This window comes from Orcinus orca, chromosome 17 (assembly GCF_937001465.1).
Source record: "Orcinus orca chromosome 17, mOrcOrc1.1, whole genome shotgun sequence".
In the NCBI taxonomy this organism is placed as follows: Eukaryota; Metazoa; Chordata; class Mammalia; order Artiodactyla; family Delphinidae; genus Orcinus; species Orcinus orca.
The window spans coordinates 40,838,456-40,855,002 of NC_064575.1; the positions used below are offsets into that span (position 1 = coordinate 40,838,456).

General features: G+C 37.7%; 1 protein-coding gene and 1 long non-coding RNA gene across 8 annotated transcripts in view; one reads left to right on the forward strand and one right to left on the reverse strand.

The window, feature by feature from the left end:
• The window catches only part of LOC117199116 (uncharacterized), a 287,008-nt gene that overhangs the window by 178,481 nt on the left and 91,980 nt on the right, over window positions 1–16,547 (forward strand). The window lies entirely within an intron of this gene.
• The window catches only part of LOC125961603 (uncharacterized), a 35,585-nt gene continuing 19,682 nt past the window's right edge, over window positions 645–16,547 (reverse strand). The window contains exon 3 of the long non-coding RNA XR_007472493.1: window positions 645–884. This is a non-coding gene — a long non-coding RNA (uncharacterized LOC125961603). The remainder of the gene's footprint in view (window positions 885–16,547) is intronic.

The window sequence follows — 16,547 nt, forward strand, 5'->3', positions numbered from 1 at the left end:
TAGCCACTCCGCGGTATGTGGGATCTTCCCGGACTGGGGCTCGAACCCATGTCCCCTGCATCGGCAGGCAGACCTTCAACCACTGCGCCACAAGGAAGCCCACATGTTTATTTTCTATGCAAGTTTGTGTGCTCCTTTTTAAGTTTTGGTAGATAAGTGTTTTGTAACTTTGGAATACTTGGAGTTATATATATATATATATATATATAACTTTTATATATATATTTTTTAACGTAGTAGTTAAAGCCGTGTGGAGTGTACTAGTCTACCTAGGTTCAAATTCTGGCTTTACCCTATGACTCCCCTGTGGCTTCCTCTGCTCACCTATTAAAAAGGAGTATAATAAGACTGCTGTGGTGAGTTACATACTAAGTGCTATTTAAGCATTTGCTATAATGATCATGTATACTCGAAGGCAAGGAACTTGCCCCTTGATCGTCTCTGTATTCCTGGTGCTTAAGAATTCCTAGTGCTTTCCTAGTGCATTGTCTTAGGATAGAGATAGCTCAGTATAGTTCTTCTCACTATAAAGTACTGTTACGTTGAAAGTCTTTGCTTGTGTACTAATAATGTATGACATATCTGCTGAGGACAAGGAAAGGAATAGTTTTAAAACTGCAATAGATAACAAAAGATTGTATGACGTAATACCTTTATTATGTAATTATAAAACTAACAAATGATCATGGTAGAAAATTTGAAAAACTCCTAGACAAAAGAGAGATCAACAAAATTTCGAGTAACTTTCAGAGTGTACAGTTGTTCATGAATATTAGTGCTTTCATATTTTCCAGGACTTTCAGTAGACTCTGCTTCTTAAGAGTGTATTCATGATATTTTACTTTAATGATGTTTTCATCATGGGGACACACACACACAGAAATCTGTTAAAAAAAAAGATAGACATGTAAATCACTGATGTTTCAGATAGCCACATGAAATAAAGTGAGAAAGGTCAACAAGCTGAAAGAATGTGGAGTAGCATCTCCTTAATTGCTTACATAATTCTGATAATTACCTCTTTGTGGATAAAGTAATTAATGGGGAATCTAATTCAAGAAAAAGATATGAACTTCAAGCCTTCTCGAAGCCGAGTATTTATTTCCACAAAAGGTTACTCCGTGCTTCCTTATTACCAGACAGGGAAAGAGTATTGTATGGCAAAGGATCTTCTTGAAGGAGGGTGCTTCCCACACTGATTGTCACAAATGACTTCGGAATTACTGTTGCTGTATTACCAAAATCTTAAACTAGGATATTTTTGACAAATTTGGTCCTTAGTTAATTTTTAGAGCTACAAACTGTCAGATGGCTCTGAAATAACAATTGTCTGGCTATTTTTCAGGGTGATCACAATATGGTAATGACCTTGAGGTATCACTAAAAAGCAGGAAGGTGTGAGTCTTCCTTTGGTGACAGAGTGAAATGCGAGTTGGAGTTGGAGTTGGAAAAGAGGCCCACAACCAAGTGATAGAGAAGGAAATGTGAGGTCATTGGTGAAAAACCAGGTTGAAGTTAAGGTGAAGAGGCATGAGGAAATGGGCAACTGTTCCAGTATTACAAAGATCATCAAGAAGCATATCCATGAATGTAGTTTGTATTGCAATCTGCTGAAAAAGAGACAAATATCCTGGCCTGGCCTTCATGGAGATTATATTTTATTGATTCTGATAATAGATTATTGTTGAAAAGGGCCTCCTATAAATAATAACCATGCAAAGGCAGCAAGATAATTTATTTTTCTTTATGTATGTGTTTCTCATTCCTTCTCACTTCTCTCTTAGGAGAAAAATCACAAAAAACAAAAATGTCAAGTCTCAGCTATTCAGTTTCAAAATAATTTTTTTCCAAATTCCAGTGAAGGCAATAGGTTAACTGTTAAGATTTGTAAGGCTCAAAAAGCTAGATTTTTACGAAGTGTAGCCAAATTTTATTCCATAAATAATAGCTTTGGAAAGAATATGTGGTGATGCAAAGTTGGAAAAAGCTGGTTTTCCTTCCGTGAATGGCTTCACTGTCTTAGGAGAAGAGGCAGAGAAGAAATCAAAGTAATTAAACATGGGGTGAGTTTTCCTGATAGGGGACTCTAGTGCTTTAAAATAGACTAGATAATCCTAGGGATAATCTGAGGGTAGAACAGACCAATGCCTCATTTCCAGTCTGGTACCCTGGAAGAAAACAGTGTATTTCCTTTGAGGTCTTGAGAGGTTTTTCTTCCGCTTTGTTTTGGTTTTGCTTCATTTTGTAATCAGCCTTATTAAGGAATCACTTATATACAATAAAATGCAGACATTTTTAGTTAACGGTTCAGTGACTTTTAATTAATATATACATTTGTATAACTACCATCCCCATAAAGATAGATAACAATTCTAAAACCCTAGAAAGTTTCCTCCCAGGCTTTTGCAAAAGTATCCCCATCTCCCACCCCAAGGCAACCACGGATTTGTTTTTTATCTTTAGAGATGACTTTTGCCGAGTTTACAATTTCATGTAAGTTGAATAATACAGTAGGTGCCCTTCTGATGTGGCTTCACTTGCTCAGCATATGGTTTTTGAGATTCATGCATGTTGGGATGTTTTAAACCAGGACTTTAGCCTGGGTGGCTGATGTTGTCTGAAGGCACCTATAGGTACATCTGAGTCTCTGGCATTGTCACTGTCTGTTCTTGGCTCAGTATTTTCAACTTTCTAAGAAGCACAAGGTTGAAGTAAGGAAGATCATTGTCAGTATAATGGAGGTGAAGTGGGTTCTGTTATATAATATTCTCAGCATAAATTGATCTGCTTGGAATCATTGTGTTGATAATGGACAAGGATACTCCTCCTCCAAAAACCTTGATACTATAAAACTTCTAAAGGACGCTGTCCTAGGACTCTTTTAATTTTCATGTTTTGGGAAACATTTCTGGAGAATTCAAATGCTCGCAACCTGAAAGAAACAATTATTCACCTGAAAGCTGACTCTGCTAAAGTTGAGTTGTCTGACCTTTACATGCTGATAGAACCCAAATAGCCTTGCAAAACAATGCTCTCGTGTTGGATATAAGCACATAGATTGTTTAAGATGGACGTGTATATGCAGTAAAGTGAAAAAGCAAAGAATCTTTGAGTTTCCCTTGCTGGGTTTTTTAATTTTTTCATTTAAGTTTCTATAGCATATGCTAATAATTCAGGGAAACCTCAGGTTAGTTTTAGGTCCACTCTACATAAATGTTGAAGTACTCCATATCCACCTTTTTTCTACCTTCCTTCTTTTCTTCCATCTTTCCTTTCTAACTCCTTATAATCCATTATACTTAATCCTGCATTTGCTGAGGTGGCAATTAGTGTAGGAAAATACTGTGAAATTTTGCTGTTCAGAATGCATGTTGACCAAATTCTATATTGAGAAAAGGTCTGAATTTACCCAGAGTAACCCTTTCTCAGCATCTTTGAATAAAGGGCATAGAAACTGGGCTCTATATAATATCCTGACAGGTATGTAGAACTCATAGCAATTGCCCTAAAGAGCTTACCTAGCGTAGATGCATATGAATGCATTTAATAATTGCTTTATTGGCAGCAGTGCCAACCTACACAGTCTGTTTGGTTTTATATCATTCTCATTACCTGCTGTTTACCACTGTATACATTGCTAATGGCGTGGTTTCTATGGCTTGTGAATTTCACAGCCAAATAATATGTAATTTATTGCACACTTTAGTGTAGAAGATGGAGACTCCATAACTTTTCGTGTGCTCTTTGCCCCTTTGGAATGTATTACACTGAGATCAGGCAAAGTAATAAATTTATTTCAAATGTGCGTGATAGCTAAACATCAATTAGGACTGATGGGCAATATTCTTCCAGCAACATAACAGTTTTTAAAGACTAAGCCATTGAACATGGAGTTACTGAACATGGGACTCAGTTCACTGGGATCCTTCTTAGAAAGCTAAAGGAAAACTTGGATTGGATTTGTGTGGCTTTTTCAAGTAGTAACTAATCACCTACATCTTGGTGAACTTAATTTGTCACAATTGTTTGGTATTTTATTAACTCTCTTCCCCTTCTTCCCCGACTCTCACGAGAACGGATCATGAGTATCTTAAAACATACTAAGTCGTCTTCCATCCCTGTTAATCTAACTACAAAAGCACACTTTCCTGATCCAATGTAACTTACTGTCTTTTAGAGTGGCTGGGGTTTTAATTCTCTACAAAATTAAAACCAGCAAAGAGAAACATTTTCAAGGAGCCACCACATTGTAGCGCTTTAGAAAGAAGACTTTAGAATTAAGGGCAACTATATCATTTTATAGCTAAAGCACCTGAGGCCTAAAGTAGGCAGGTAACCATCGAGGTCAGGGAAAGGGGTTGAAGATCAGGTTTCCAGAAAGAGTCTAGAGGGACTCAATCTGAGCAGGTCAAAAACTGAAAGGAGGCCACGAATGTTCTGGGAAGGCTGGCATCTGGCCTCAAGTGTGGGATTCAGACAGGGAGTGGACCTGGGGGGAACTGAGCTTCTGCAGTAGGCAGAGAAGTCCACCTCATCTCCGGAAAGTGCCACTGACATCGGAGTTGAGGGGAAAGAGCAATGAATTCCAGTCCACCTGAGAAAGCAGGCCAGTCTGATTAACTCTGAATTTAGGCTTATTTCAGATACTTCTTGAGAAAGAACTTGGACAAGAGCAAGTCCCATGCAGCCTCTTTTAAATCCATGCCCAGTATTTTCTGGTGGAGCTGCTAAACCCTCCAAGTGACTCCAGTATTTTAATTTCACTTTATATTTAATTCTGACAGTTCTATGATTGATTATTTAATGGGAAAATAAGTAGGGTCACAAAAGAGTGTGAATGTATTTTACCAGATGATGATGGGCGGAGTGGAGCAGTCTGGAATGGGACACAAATAAAAAGGGATCTTGGTAAAGAAAAACGTCTATTAGAAATGGAGAGGAATTCGCAAGGACATTAGTGCCTGACACCACGCCCTTCTCTCTGCATTTTTAGAAGCTAGTTTCTAATTTTATTTTCGCAGGAGCTGTCCCTGTGATGAATTCTCTTTTACTTCCACACCATTTATCACCTGGACATATTGTGAAGTTTGTGTGAGAGAAAGCAAGTATTAGAATTTGTCTTGCAAGGAGCTATAAACACTTCCTGGAACAATCTAGGGTAGAAGGAAAAGGAAAGGAAGGTGGAAACAAAGGAGAAAGACAGCTAATGATGCTGGAGTCTCTCGCTGGGATTTGTGGTATCTCTTTTTGAAACTAAGTACAGAAAGTCAGAACTTGACTGATTGTTTCCTGATCACGGTTTGTTTTCAGTTTTGCTTTTTTCTTGCTCTCTCATCAGTTATTCCAGCCATTGCTATGTCATTTTCAGTTTCAGTAAGCATGCCTGTCTTGTTTCCATTTGCATTATTCATGTAAACGTTGATTGAACTGATGACCCCGAGTTATCAAGGAAACATTAGATACACCAGTAGATACATTTCTTATTTTAGAAAAAAATTACCGAGTGAAGGTTAAAATAACTCCTCTTCAATTTGTCATTTAAAAAAAGCTTCTCCTAACATACAATACCTCATTGCCTAACAATGCCAGATAAATGAAGAATTCCTATGTATTCATGAATGCAGGCTAGTCTGTATATTTTTTGGCAGGTATGACCGTTACCGAGGGTAACGGCCTGGTTTGCTGGCCATGCCCTGTCTCCTAGATAGTTGTAGTTTCTGTTGTCTTTCAGTTGGTCCATTGGATATCAGAGGTGAATTTATAAAACTATACTTCCCTTTACACTTAGTTTTTTGTTTTGTTTTGTTTTACTTGAAGTATAGTTGATTGACAACGTTGTGTTTCAGGTGTACAGCCAAGTGATTCTGATATATGTATCTCTTCTTCAGATCCTTTTCCATTATAGGTTATTACAAGGTATTGAATATAGTTGCCTGTGCTATACAGTAGGACCTCGTAGTCTATCTACTTTATATATAGTATACACTTACTTTGTGTGATCCACGCTGGTCAGACCACATGATTATTTTCACTTCTGATATAATTTTTTCAGGTCCAACCTCAAATCTTTGATAAGAAGATATTTTTTAGCATGTGTGTGCTCTAAATCCAACAGTAGTTATTAGAGATATGGTTTTGCACTAGGTATTCTTCGCTTTTTTGTTCTCGGCCAACCAACTGAAAATTAGCATTTATTTTCTGGTTGGTTTGCTAGATGTTTATGACTATAATAAAAGTCTTACACTTTGTCTCATATCTTAAAACACAATCTGAATTAGCAATGGGTATTGTGCTATACATAGGCGCTGTGATATAAATATTGTATAAGTGAGATGTAATGCTTGGTGTACATAAGGGTTCAATAGTCCACTGTGAGAGTGCAGCCTTTTGAACAACCTCAGTGATAAGTGGGAACCACTTGTCCAAGACTTTTATTTAAGATGCAATACTCATTTCTATCCCCTTCAATACATTTTAAGTACCCCAAGCTAGAATAATGGGGCTAGAGGTGCAAGAAGAATATTATACCAAACAGGGGCAATATAAAAAAACATTACAATCAACTTTTTCTTATTAAAAATATAAGTCAAAAACCTAAATACAATATTATTCCACAGAGTTTTAAGGTATATTAAAAACATTGTGATAGGATGTTTCAAAAATTATGGTACAATCCCCTTCTGACACCCTCATTCCTGAGTCACCACTTCAGCAGGACTGGGCTTTGGCATACTCAACCCACATGATGAGACAATAGCAAAAGAGCTTGATGGCTCAGTTGCCGAGGACTAGCCCACTAGGTTCTGAAGACAAGTGGACCAGGTGCTCCCACTGTCCAAGCCAACCACCGAACCTGTGAGTGAGGCTGTCTCAGACCAGCTCTCACTCAGCTGATCCATCAGTTGACTAAAACTGCATGAAGGAGCCCAGATAAAACCAAAAGTAAAACACTACCCAGATGAATCCAGTCCCAAATGGCCAAGTGATTGCTATTTTAAGCCACTAAGTTTTTTGTTGTTTTTTTGTTTTTTATATCTTTATTGGAGTATAATTTCTTTACAATGGTTTGTTAGTTTCTGCTTTATAACAAAGTGAATCAGTTATACACATACATATGTTCCCACATCTCTTCCCTCTTGTGTCTCCCTCCCTCCCACCCTCCCTATCCCACCCCTCTAGGTGGTCACAAAGCACCAAGCTGATCTCCCTAAGCCACTCAGTTTTGAGGTGGTTTGTAATACAGCAAAAGCTAATCTATGCTATAATACGATTTGGTCAAGTGGGTTTATCCTTGAGAATGCAAGGTTGGTTCAGTATCAGCCAATCAATTCATGTGATTCACTGTATTAGTTAAATAAAAGGAGAAAATCATATCATCATTCTTTTTAGATAGAAGAGATAAAAAGCATCCCATGAGGTTCAAAATCTATTGGGTAGGGTAAATTTTATAAAACTAGATCCAAATAATAACTATCTTTCCTTGATAAAGGCTATATACCAAAAATACATGGCACATGTATACACTAACAAAAATTATTATACTACTAATTTTTTTAAAAAATTAGCATTTCCTTTAAGGAGAGAATTGAGATGAAGATTTATAACATTACTGGTCTATTGGAACCGACCTTTTTGGAGCTGTGTGTTGAGAGAAATAGAAAGAGAGAAGGTTTAGAAGAATATAGATAAAAATGTCATATTTATAGATTGTTTTGATTATGTATTTCATTGGAAACACAGGAAAATCAATAAACTATTAAATCTAAGAAAAGAGCTCAACATAGGGGCTGGAAAAAAATTAATACACCAAAATCAATTGTGTTCCTCCATAGCATCAATATCTAGATACAATACAAGATGAATTTACCATAGTAACAAAACCTATAGAGCATATGGGGTTTCACCTAATAAATTATGCAGAAAATCTTCATAATGAAAACTTTATTAGAGGACACATGAGTAATAGGAATATATATCACAGCTATGGATGAGATGACTTACTATAATAATATAAATATCCTTATATTAATATATAAAATTAAATGCAACTGTAATAAAAGGCCAAGCTCTTTTTTTTTTTTTTTTTGAGGGACAGCATAAAAAAGTGATTCTAAAATGTATCTGGGGGACTTCCCTGGTGGTGCAGTGGTTGAGAATCCGCCTGCCAATGGAGGGAACATGGGTTCAATCCCTGGTCCAGGAAGATCCCACATGCCATGGAGCAACTAAGCTGGTGCACCACAACTGCTGAGCCTGCACTCTAGAGCCCACGAGCCACAACTGCTGAAGCCCACGAGCCTGGAGCCTGTGCTCTGCAACAAGGGAAGCCACTGCAATGAGAAGCCTGTGCAGCACAACAAAGAGTAGCCTCCTGCCGCACCGCTCGCTGCAACTAGACAAAGCTCACACGCAGCAATGAAGACCCAATGCAGCCAAAAAAAAAAAAGAAAGAAAAAAAAAAGAGCAGATTGCTCTATATCTCCTATAAAAAAATTAAAATAAAATAAAGTAAAATAAAATGTATCTGGAAGAATAAAGTTCTCCATACAGCTAAGGTAGTTTTGAAAAATAAGCTCAAAATGGAGAATGTGCCCTACACATTGAGATATATTGGGAAGTCATGATAGATAAGAACTGTGTGATGCCCTTGGAAGAAACAGCAAATAAGAAAACAAATCAAACAGGTGGCCTAGAAATAGAGCTATATACAGATAGAAAGTTGGCACATGAAAGAGATGGAATCATAGTCCAATGGAGGAAGCTGAATTACAGCTTTTGGGGAAACAGTCTCATTTTAAAAAGAGAGATGAGACTGGATCTTAACCTAGTGATATCACTTATGTTGTACCCAGTCCTATATAGCTCACCTAATCTTCACAAAAAAATCCACAAGGCATAAACTATTATCCTCATTTTACAGGTGGAAAAACTGAAGTATGAGAGATAAAATGACTAGCCTAAGAAGTACATGGTGGAGCTGGAACTTAAACCCCACAGAAATCATTCTATTAACCATTATGTTATATAATTCCACCTAATGTACAAAACTAAAATACAATAGTTTTAATATTTAAATGTGAAAAATAAAATCTAGAGAGAATAAAAGAAATTGCAAGGTAATATATTTGTGATTTCAGGGTAAGAGATGAAATAGATCTTTGAAAAATAAAGAAGCATACATTGTATGAAGCAAAAGTGATGAATTTAACTATATTAAAATTATAAATTAATATAAAAAATCTGATTTAAAAAAATAGGCAGAAGAGCTGAATAGACATTTTTCCAAAGAAAACATACAGATGGCCAACAGGCACATGAAAAGGTGCTCAACATCACTAGCCATCAGGGAAATGCAAATCAAAACCACAATGAGAGATCACCTCACACATGTCAGAATGGCTATCATAAAAAAGAACAAAACTAACAAGCCTTGGCGAGGATGTGGAGAAAAGGGAACCCTGGTACACTGTTGGTGGGAATGTTAACTGATGTAGCCACTAGAGGGGTGGGATAGGGAGGGTGCAAGGGAGACACACGAGGAAGAAGATATGGGGACATATGTATATGTATAGCTGACTCACTTTGTTATAAAGCAGAAACTAACACACCATTGTAAAGCAACTATACTCCAATAAAGATGTTAATAAAAACAAAAACAAAACAGAACAACCATATAATCCAGTAATTCCACTCCTGGGTATATATCTGAAGAAAACAGAAACACTGATTTGAAAAGATGCATGCACCCACATCCAGTGTTTATAACAGCATTGTTTACAATAGCCGAGATATGGAAGCAACCTAAGTGTCCATCAACAGATGAATGAACAAAGAATACGTGCCATATGTACACAATGGAACACTGCTCAGCCATAAAAAATGATTAAATTGTGCCATTTACAACAACATAGATGGACCTGGAGGGTATTATGCTTAGTGAAATAAGTCAGACAAAGACAAATACTGTAATGATATCACTTATAAGTAGAATCAAAAAAATAAGACAAATGAATGGATACAACAAAACAGAAACAGATTCACAGATATAGAAAACAATCTAGTGGTTACCAGTGGGGAGAGGGAAGCGAAAGGGGCAAGATACAGGCTGGGAATTAGAAAGTGCAGACAACTATGTATAAAATAAATGAGATACAAGGATATATTGTAGGGCATGGGGAATATAGCCAATATTTTATAATAACTTTCAATGGAGCATAATCTATAAAAATATTGAATCACCATGTTGTACACCTGAAATTAACATAATATTGTAAATCAATTATACTTTAATAAAAAATTAGAATTTTATGTACAATAAAGGATACCAAAGTCAGACTGAAAAACAGTTGATGGGTAGAAGACATATACATTATCTAAAACCCAACAAAGGACTCAACATCTGAATACAAAAACTTCTACATCTCTAAAGACACACAATACTCAATAGAAAAATGAGCGAAGGTCATGATAGGCAATTCATAGAATGGAAAACATGAATAGCAAGAAAGTATATGAAGACCTAACTTTTCTAGAATCAGAGCAATGCAGAATTAAAACACCTTACTTCATATGAATCCACACATGCCAAATTTCCAGAAGTTAAAATGCAAATTATGCTGTGGAGCAACTACACCTGCGCACCACAACTACTGAGCCTGCGCTCTAGAGCCTGGGAGCCACAGCTACTGAGCCCGCGCGCCTAGAGCCTATGCTCCGCAACAAGAGAAGCCACTGCAATGAGAAGCCTGCGCACCGCAACGAAGAGTAGACCCCGCTCGCTGCAACTAGAGAGAGCCTGAGTGTAGCAACGAAGACCCAATGCAGCCAAAAATAAACTAATTAATTTTTAAAAATGCAGATTAACAGCGTGTGGTGACAAAGGATATGGCAAGAGAGAAATTCCAAGTATTGCTGGTGAGGGGAAAATGGTACAGCTATTCTGGGGAGGAATCTGTGAAATAAGGCATATATATGACTTCTACCTCAGCCATTCCACAGCTGCAGTGTTACTCTGCACTGCAGAGTGCAGAGTATGTGGAAAGAGTGTATTAATGCCTATGGTGGACATAAAGTGTTGAAAATAGCGTAAGTATGTATCACCAGGGTAACGGATAAGCAAAATATGGTATTAACATATGGTGGAATATTAGACAGTGGCCAGAAGCAATAATTTCTACGGAGCAACACAGACAAATTTTAAAACAATAATTTTGTGTAGAAAAATAAAAGAATAGGATGTGATTTTTAGTCGATACTACTTTTGCAAAAATTAGAAAATACAAAACAATTCGGTATTTCAAATAGATACACATGTTTAAAATAACTATGAAAGGTGAGTTGGGAAATTACATATTAAATGGCCCAAATGGTGCTATATAGGGGAAAATAAAGGAAATAAATCTGGCAGAGGAACGTCGGGGCCAAAACCGATCTTAAAAGTATTAGAAAATAGAGTGACCATACACACTGATGATAGAGTGACATGAACTGAGGCATATGGTCCCTTTTGAGTAAATGCCTTAAATACAAACTAAAAAAATAATGTCATAAGATTTACAAGCACTATAAAAATATTTAGCATTATTGCAGTAGATAGTAGAAATATATAACCTTTCAACTTAAATAAAAACAAGACTGATGAAATTTGTTCCCATGTCATCCATGCTAAGGAAGAAATAATAAATCAGCTTTTAAGATAGAATTTTTTACATGAGAGATAAAAAAACAAACAAAAAGAAACCCTAACTGTTTATCCCATGAAGGGAGAAAAAAACAATTTGAAAAGTCAGAGTAGAACTCTCTGAGGATAATATTTAACATCAATTTTTGTAAAACAGAATTTTAAGAAGCTGGTTTTGAATTGTTTATAGAGTTTCTAATTAGCATGCTGAGGAAATACAGGGTCCATCTTAATCCAGAAGCAAATAAAAAGTTCTGACTCTTAAAATTCTAGGCTCTAGAGTAGGTGCGTGCTGGTGTGCTGGTGTGTATGTGTGCACATTTGCTGTGTGTTTTCAATAAACTCAAGAGTACATAAGGGTGTATGTTATTACATTGTAACAATTCTTGAGCAAGTCTATCTGAAGGTCAGTAGCAAACAAGTAGATGCCGCTTGGGTGGCCCCCCAAACTCTCAGGTAATGCGCAGATCTGGCTTGGCAATCATGTTCTGCTTTTAGACATAATGCATTTTTATGTTCTTGTTAGCATTGAAAGACTAACTTGAATATTCTGCAACTGATGAAATGGACAACAGAGCAGTAACCTGGAGTTTACAAGTATTGGGGGCAGTAAAACTTTAGTTCTAGATTTAACTTGGATTTTAGTCCTAATTTAACTTGGATTTTCTACAACGCACTTTTTTTCTATAAACTGGAGGTATATACCACCATAATCCTAAAAAACCTGTGACTTTGGGCTTCAGGGGTCTAAGCCTTCTCTCTAAGTGACTGAAAGGTACAACTGGATATTAGACCTGTCTAAAAATTGTCCTTTTCTGTCCTCATATACAAGGGTTCAGCTTGATTTTTGGATAGCTGTCATTAAAAAAAAAAAAAAAAATGTGCAAAGAGCTAATGCCTTTTGCTACAAGACAAAAAACCATTTCTCCTGGACATGCAGTAATAGGAGGCAATGCCATGTGTTGGAAGCATGCACATATTTTATGATAGATATTAATCTGGAGGTTAACAGCTAGGTGCTCTGGTTGAAGTAGTTTATTTCAAACATACATATAATGTTAACCCACTTTGTAACAAAGCCTTCAGCATTTCATATGCAAATTCGTTTTTCTTTCTAGTTTAAGCCCAAGGAAATCCCTATAAGTCTTGTCTTCAAAGAGTAAATATAAAGAATTCATAAGATTAAAGAGTTCTTATCAATTGTATAAAAAACTAGAAATGTACTAACTAGACAAAAATGTAGACGTCTAAGAGAACGTCCAACAAATAGAAAAGTAGAGGACTGCACTGAGATTGCAATCCTGAGAAAAATACATTATTTCTAAATGAAAAAGTAAAAGGAGATAGTATAAATTAAAGCCAGAAGAAAAATTTAAAATCTACAAAAATACGAGTCAATACAAAGTTAAAAACCCATGAATTTTACTATATACCCAAAGGCTTCACAAAAGATCTCATGAATATCACAAATTAAAATAAAACGAACAAAAGCCAGAAATATTGTTTTCCCCAAATTGTACTACTACCTGCCTATTGCTTCAGTGGTAAGAAGAAAAATTATCTTCAAATAGTTAAATTGTATACCTACTTATATTTTAACTCTTAGGTGGATCTTGTTATATAATATATATGATCTCTAAAGAAAACTTGTTGATTATTTTGGCATCTGTTAGGAAATTCCTATTTAATTAGATAAATCTCCTTAGATAACTCTTAAATAAAAATAGATGCAAATACAGTATGTTTCATATCCTTCATTTTAGACCTCTAAGAGTTGGAAAAGCTCAACCTGGAGAAGAAACTAGTTTTATTGAGGGAAGAAACTACTTTCCAGTTTAGAAGAGGAGGGATTATCCCATTTCTGTAGAGGAAGCAATCAGGAAGATACAAAAAGAATGATCCTTGCCTAGTGCTAAGGCCAGAACTACTGTGAATATTGTACCAGATCTTGTAAAAACAGCCACTGTGCTGGCACTCACAGGCCTGGGTCATGGTGTGTTCAACAATAAAACTTTGTTCCAAAGGATGGAACTCCTTTGGGCCAAAAAGCTTTCACCTGCATTATTCCATTAACCTCACTGTTTTGTTATGGGAAATGCGTTTATTTTTTGAAATGACATTGAAATATATCCTTAAAAGAACACTTTAGGTCTCAACAAGATTCTCTTCTCTTTCAGCCAACACATTACCTTTTAGAAATCAACAGTCTACTTCTTTCTTTAAATCATCACATTTCAAAGCTGTAGCAGCTAATAAATGTTAATATGATTTTTCCAAAACTGCAATCTCCCTAAATTTCTATGCTGTCTTCTTTATCCTGTCTTTTCAAGGTAAAGGTATCTTTCCAGTTTTCTTAGCATTATCAGGATTATGGATTTTGTTCATTGTTACAGTTCGTTATTTATGGACATAAGTTAATGTAAATGCAAAAATATCTCGTATTATTCACAAGCTGGCTGACTTAAATCACTCGCTCTTAAAACAACTTTACTGCTCTCCAATCTGTTCAAATGCACGGAAATATAAATTCAGGATGATGTGGCTTTTCTGCAATGCTTTCTTTTCAGGCTGCAGTCTACATGACAGTGTTATATTTTATCCTTGCTGCTGTTGTTGTTCAATCTATAAAATCTCTCTTGAAGACCCCCAAAACAGCTTGTAATTTACTTTTACTTTTGGTGACTCACTGTTTTCAAATTGCCATCTCTGGCCATATCCCCCTTCCAGGGGAATTTATGCAGACTTTTTTTTTTTTTCTTCTACATACTGATTTATGCTAACCTGAACAATTTACCACTTCTACATCCATGTAGTAGCTCAAATAAAATGAGTTCCTGTGTTAATCCCACAGTAAACCTCGGTAATTCTCACATCACAGGAGTTGTAAACGTTTGTTAACAGAAAAAGAATGTTTTTCCCAAAATAGCTACATAACTCTTAAGACTACTCAAATTCCTAAATAATCCTTTTTACAAGACTCCCGCCAACTTTATTTTGATACATTACACATGTGGAGCCTATTTTAAAAGGTATTTAACAGTGACTTCATCAAAACAGCTTCCTAGTTGTTCTCATAATGTCTTTTTTCTAAAGTTTTCAAACTGTTTTTAGGCCAACTTGAATAGTGATGAATGTGAGCCGCTATCAAAACGCTTAAGAAGCATTCTGCCAAACAGGATGGGCAAAAATGTTCTAGATCTGCTCAATCTGACATTAGAGGTCATGCAACTTGAAAAATGAAATAACTATTTCCAACACTCATTGAGCCCTTCATTTTAAAAATAACTTCAGGGCTATTTCCACACTCTACATTTAATAATACAATTTTTTAAAAAGGATGCTAGGCTCGGTGAAATCAGAAACTGATCTGCCACTTAAAGCTGGTGAGTCTATTCTTAATGGGCCTCTGGTAGATTTGGGATACTGACGATAGCAGTTTCATTTAAGAACTTCACTAGTAAAAAGAATGACATCCGAAAAGGACTGCTGGGGAAGACAGGGAAGAGAAGACCGGAGTCTCCTGAGAAGAAAAAGAGAAACGATTTAAATAAAGTCGCTAAGGAGGAAGGAGGTGGTGAGAGGCGTAGACAGAAGAGCGAGAAAGAAGATTTAACGAGGAAGTGAAATGGAGCGCAGAGGAAGGCAGAAGCTAATGAGGAAACAAATGGGAAAGGTAGTGTTTTCAAACAGGCATGCACCAGGAAGGGACGAGTTACGGCCTGGAGTAGCCCCAGTGCTTTCAGGTGAAAGAGATGCTCGCAGAGAACAGGGACAAGCAGTTTACTTCCAGGCTTTGGAGCAAGCTAAAAGTTCCTGCCCCGAGCCTCTCCCAGCCTCGGCCGAGCGCGGAGGCGGCGGCTGGGGAAGGGGCCTAGCCAGGAGCCAGGCCCGGCGTCCCGCTCCTCTGGGCTCCGCGGCCGAGGGAAAGAGGCGAGGATTAAGCGGGGAGAGGTTCCGGCCGCAGCTCGGTGGCACCCCGAAAACGGTCCGGGGCTTCGCGAGCCGTTCCCCCTGCGGCGGGGCGCCCAGCGGCCTTGCCTGGGAAGAGGGAGGGAGGCGAGGTCTAGGGCGTCCGCTCGCGCCCGCCGCAGAACCCCTCTGCTGCACTCAGCCCAGGCTTCCAACGGAGGCGCGACCCTGGCTCAGCCGCCGCTTCCCCCTCGGGGTCTTGGCCACCGCCTCCGCCGCCTCCGGGGCTGTTTACACCGTTGGGCCCCGCACGCCGCCGCCGCCGCCGCCTTCTCTCCACCCTAGCGCCGCTGCCGATTCGGCCGCCGCCACCTCCTCCGCCGCAGCCTCGTCTCTCTGGAGCACCTTCCAGCCACCGAACCCTGAGAAACAGACTCCAGCCGCGCCGGCAGGAAACTCCCCCGCAACTGCCAGGGGGACGAATTGGTCAGAACACCGGCGGCTTTTCCGCCATTGAGCAGCAGCCGCTCCGCTCCTTCTGCCTATGCAGACTCTTAACCCATAATTGCTTTACTCTTTACCTCTATTTCTGGGTTCTTAAATTAACTCTTACATCAGTGTTCTTCATTACTCAAATTATTTTTTCTTAGGAACTTTTCCTGGAAGTAAGTTCATGCTATTTTTGACAAGCAAACATTTGACTTCTGAAAGAATTCTTACGGAAATGGGTTTATATCCCAAATGCACCACCAAAAATCTTTGTGACCTTGCATAAACGTCCCTTACCATTTCAGGTGCTATCTTTGCTTGACTCCAAAGGGAACTGATTAAAACTATGAGCATCTAGCTGTTATGCACTTTTGTCTCAGTTTGGTCAATGAAACTCTCAAAAATCCATCAGATTTTCATTATTTTTATCATTAGCCTGTTTGTGTAAAATAAGTTACCATTTGTGGAG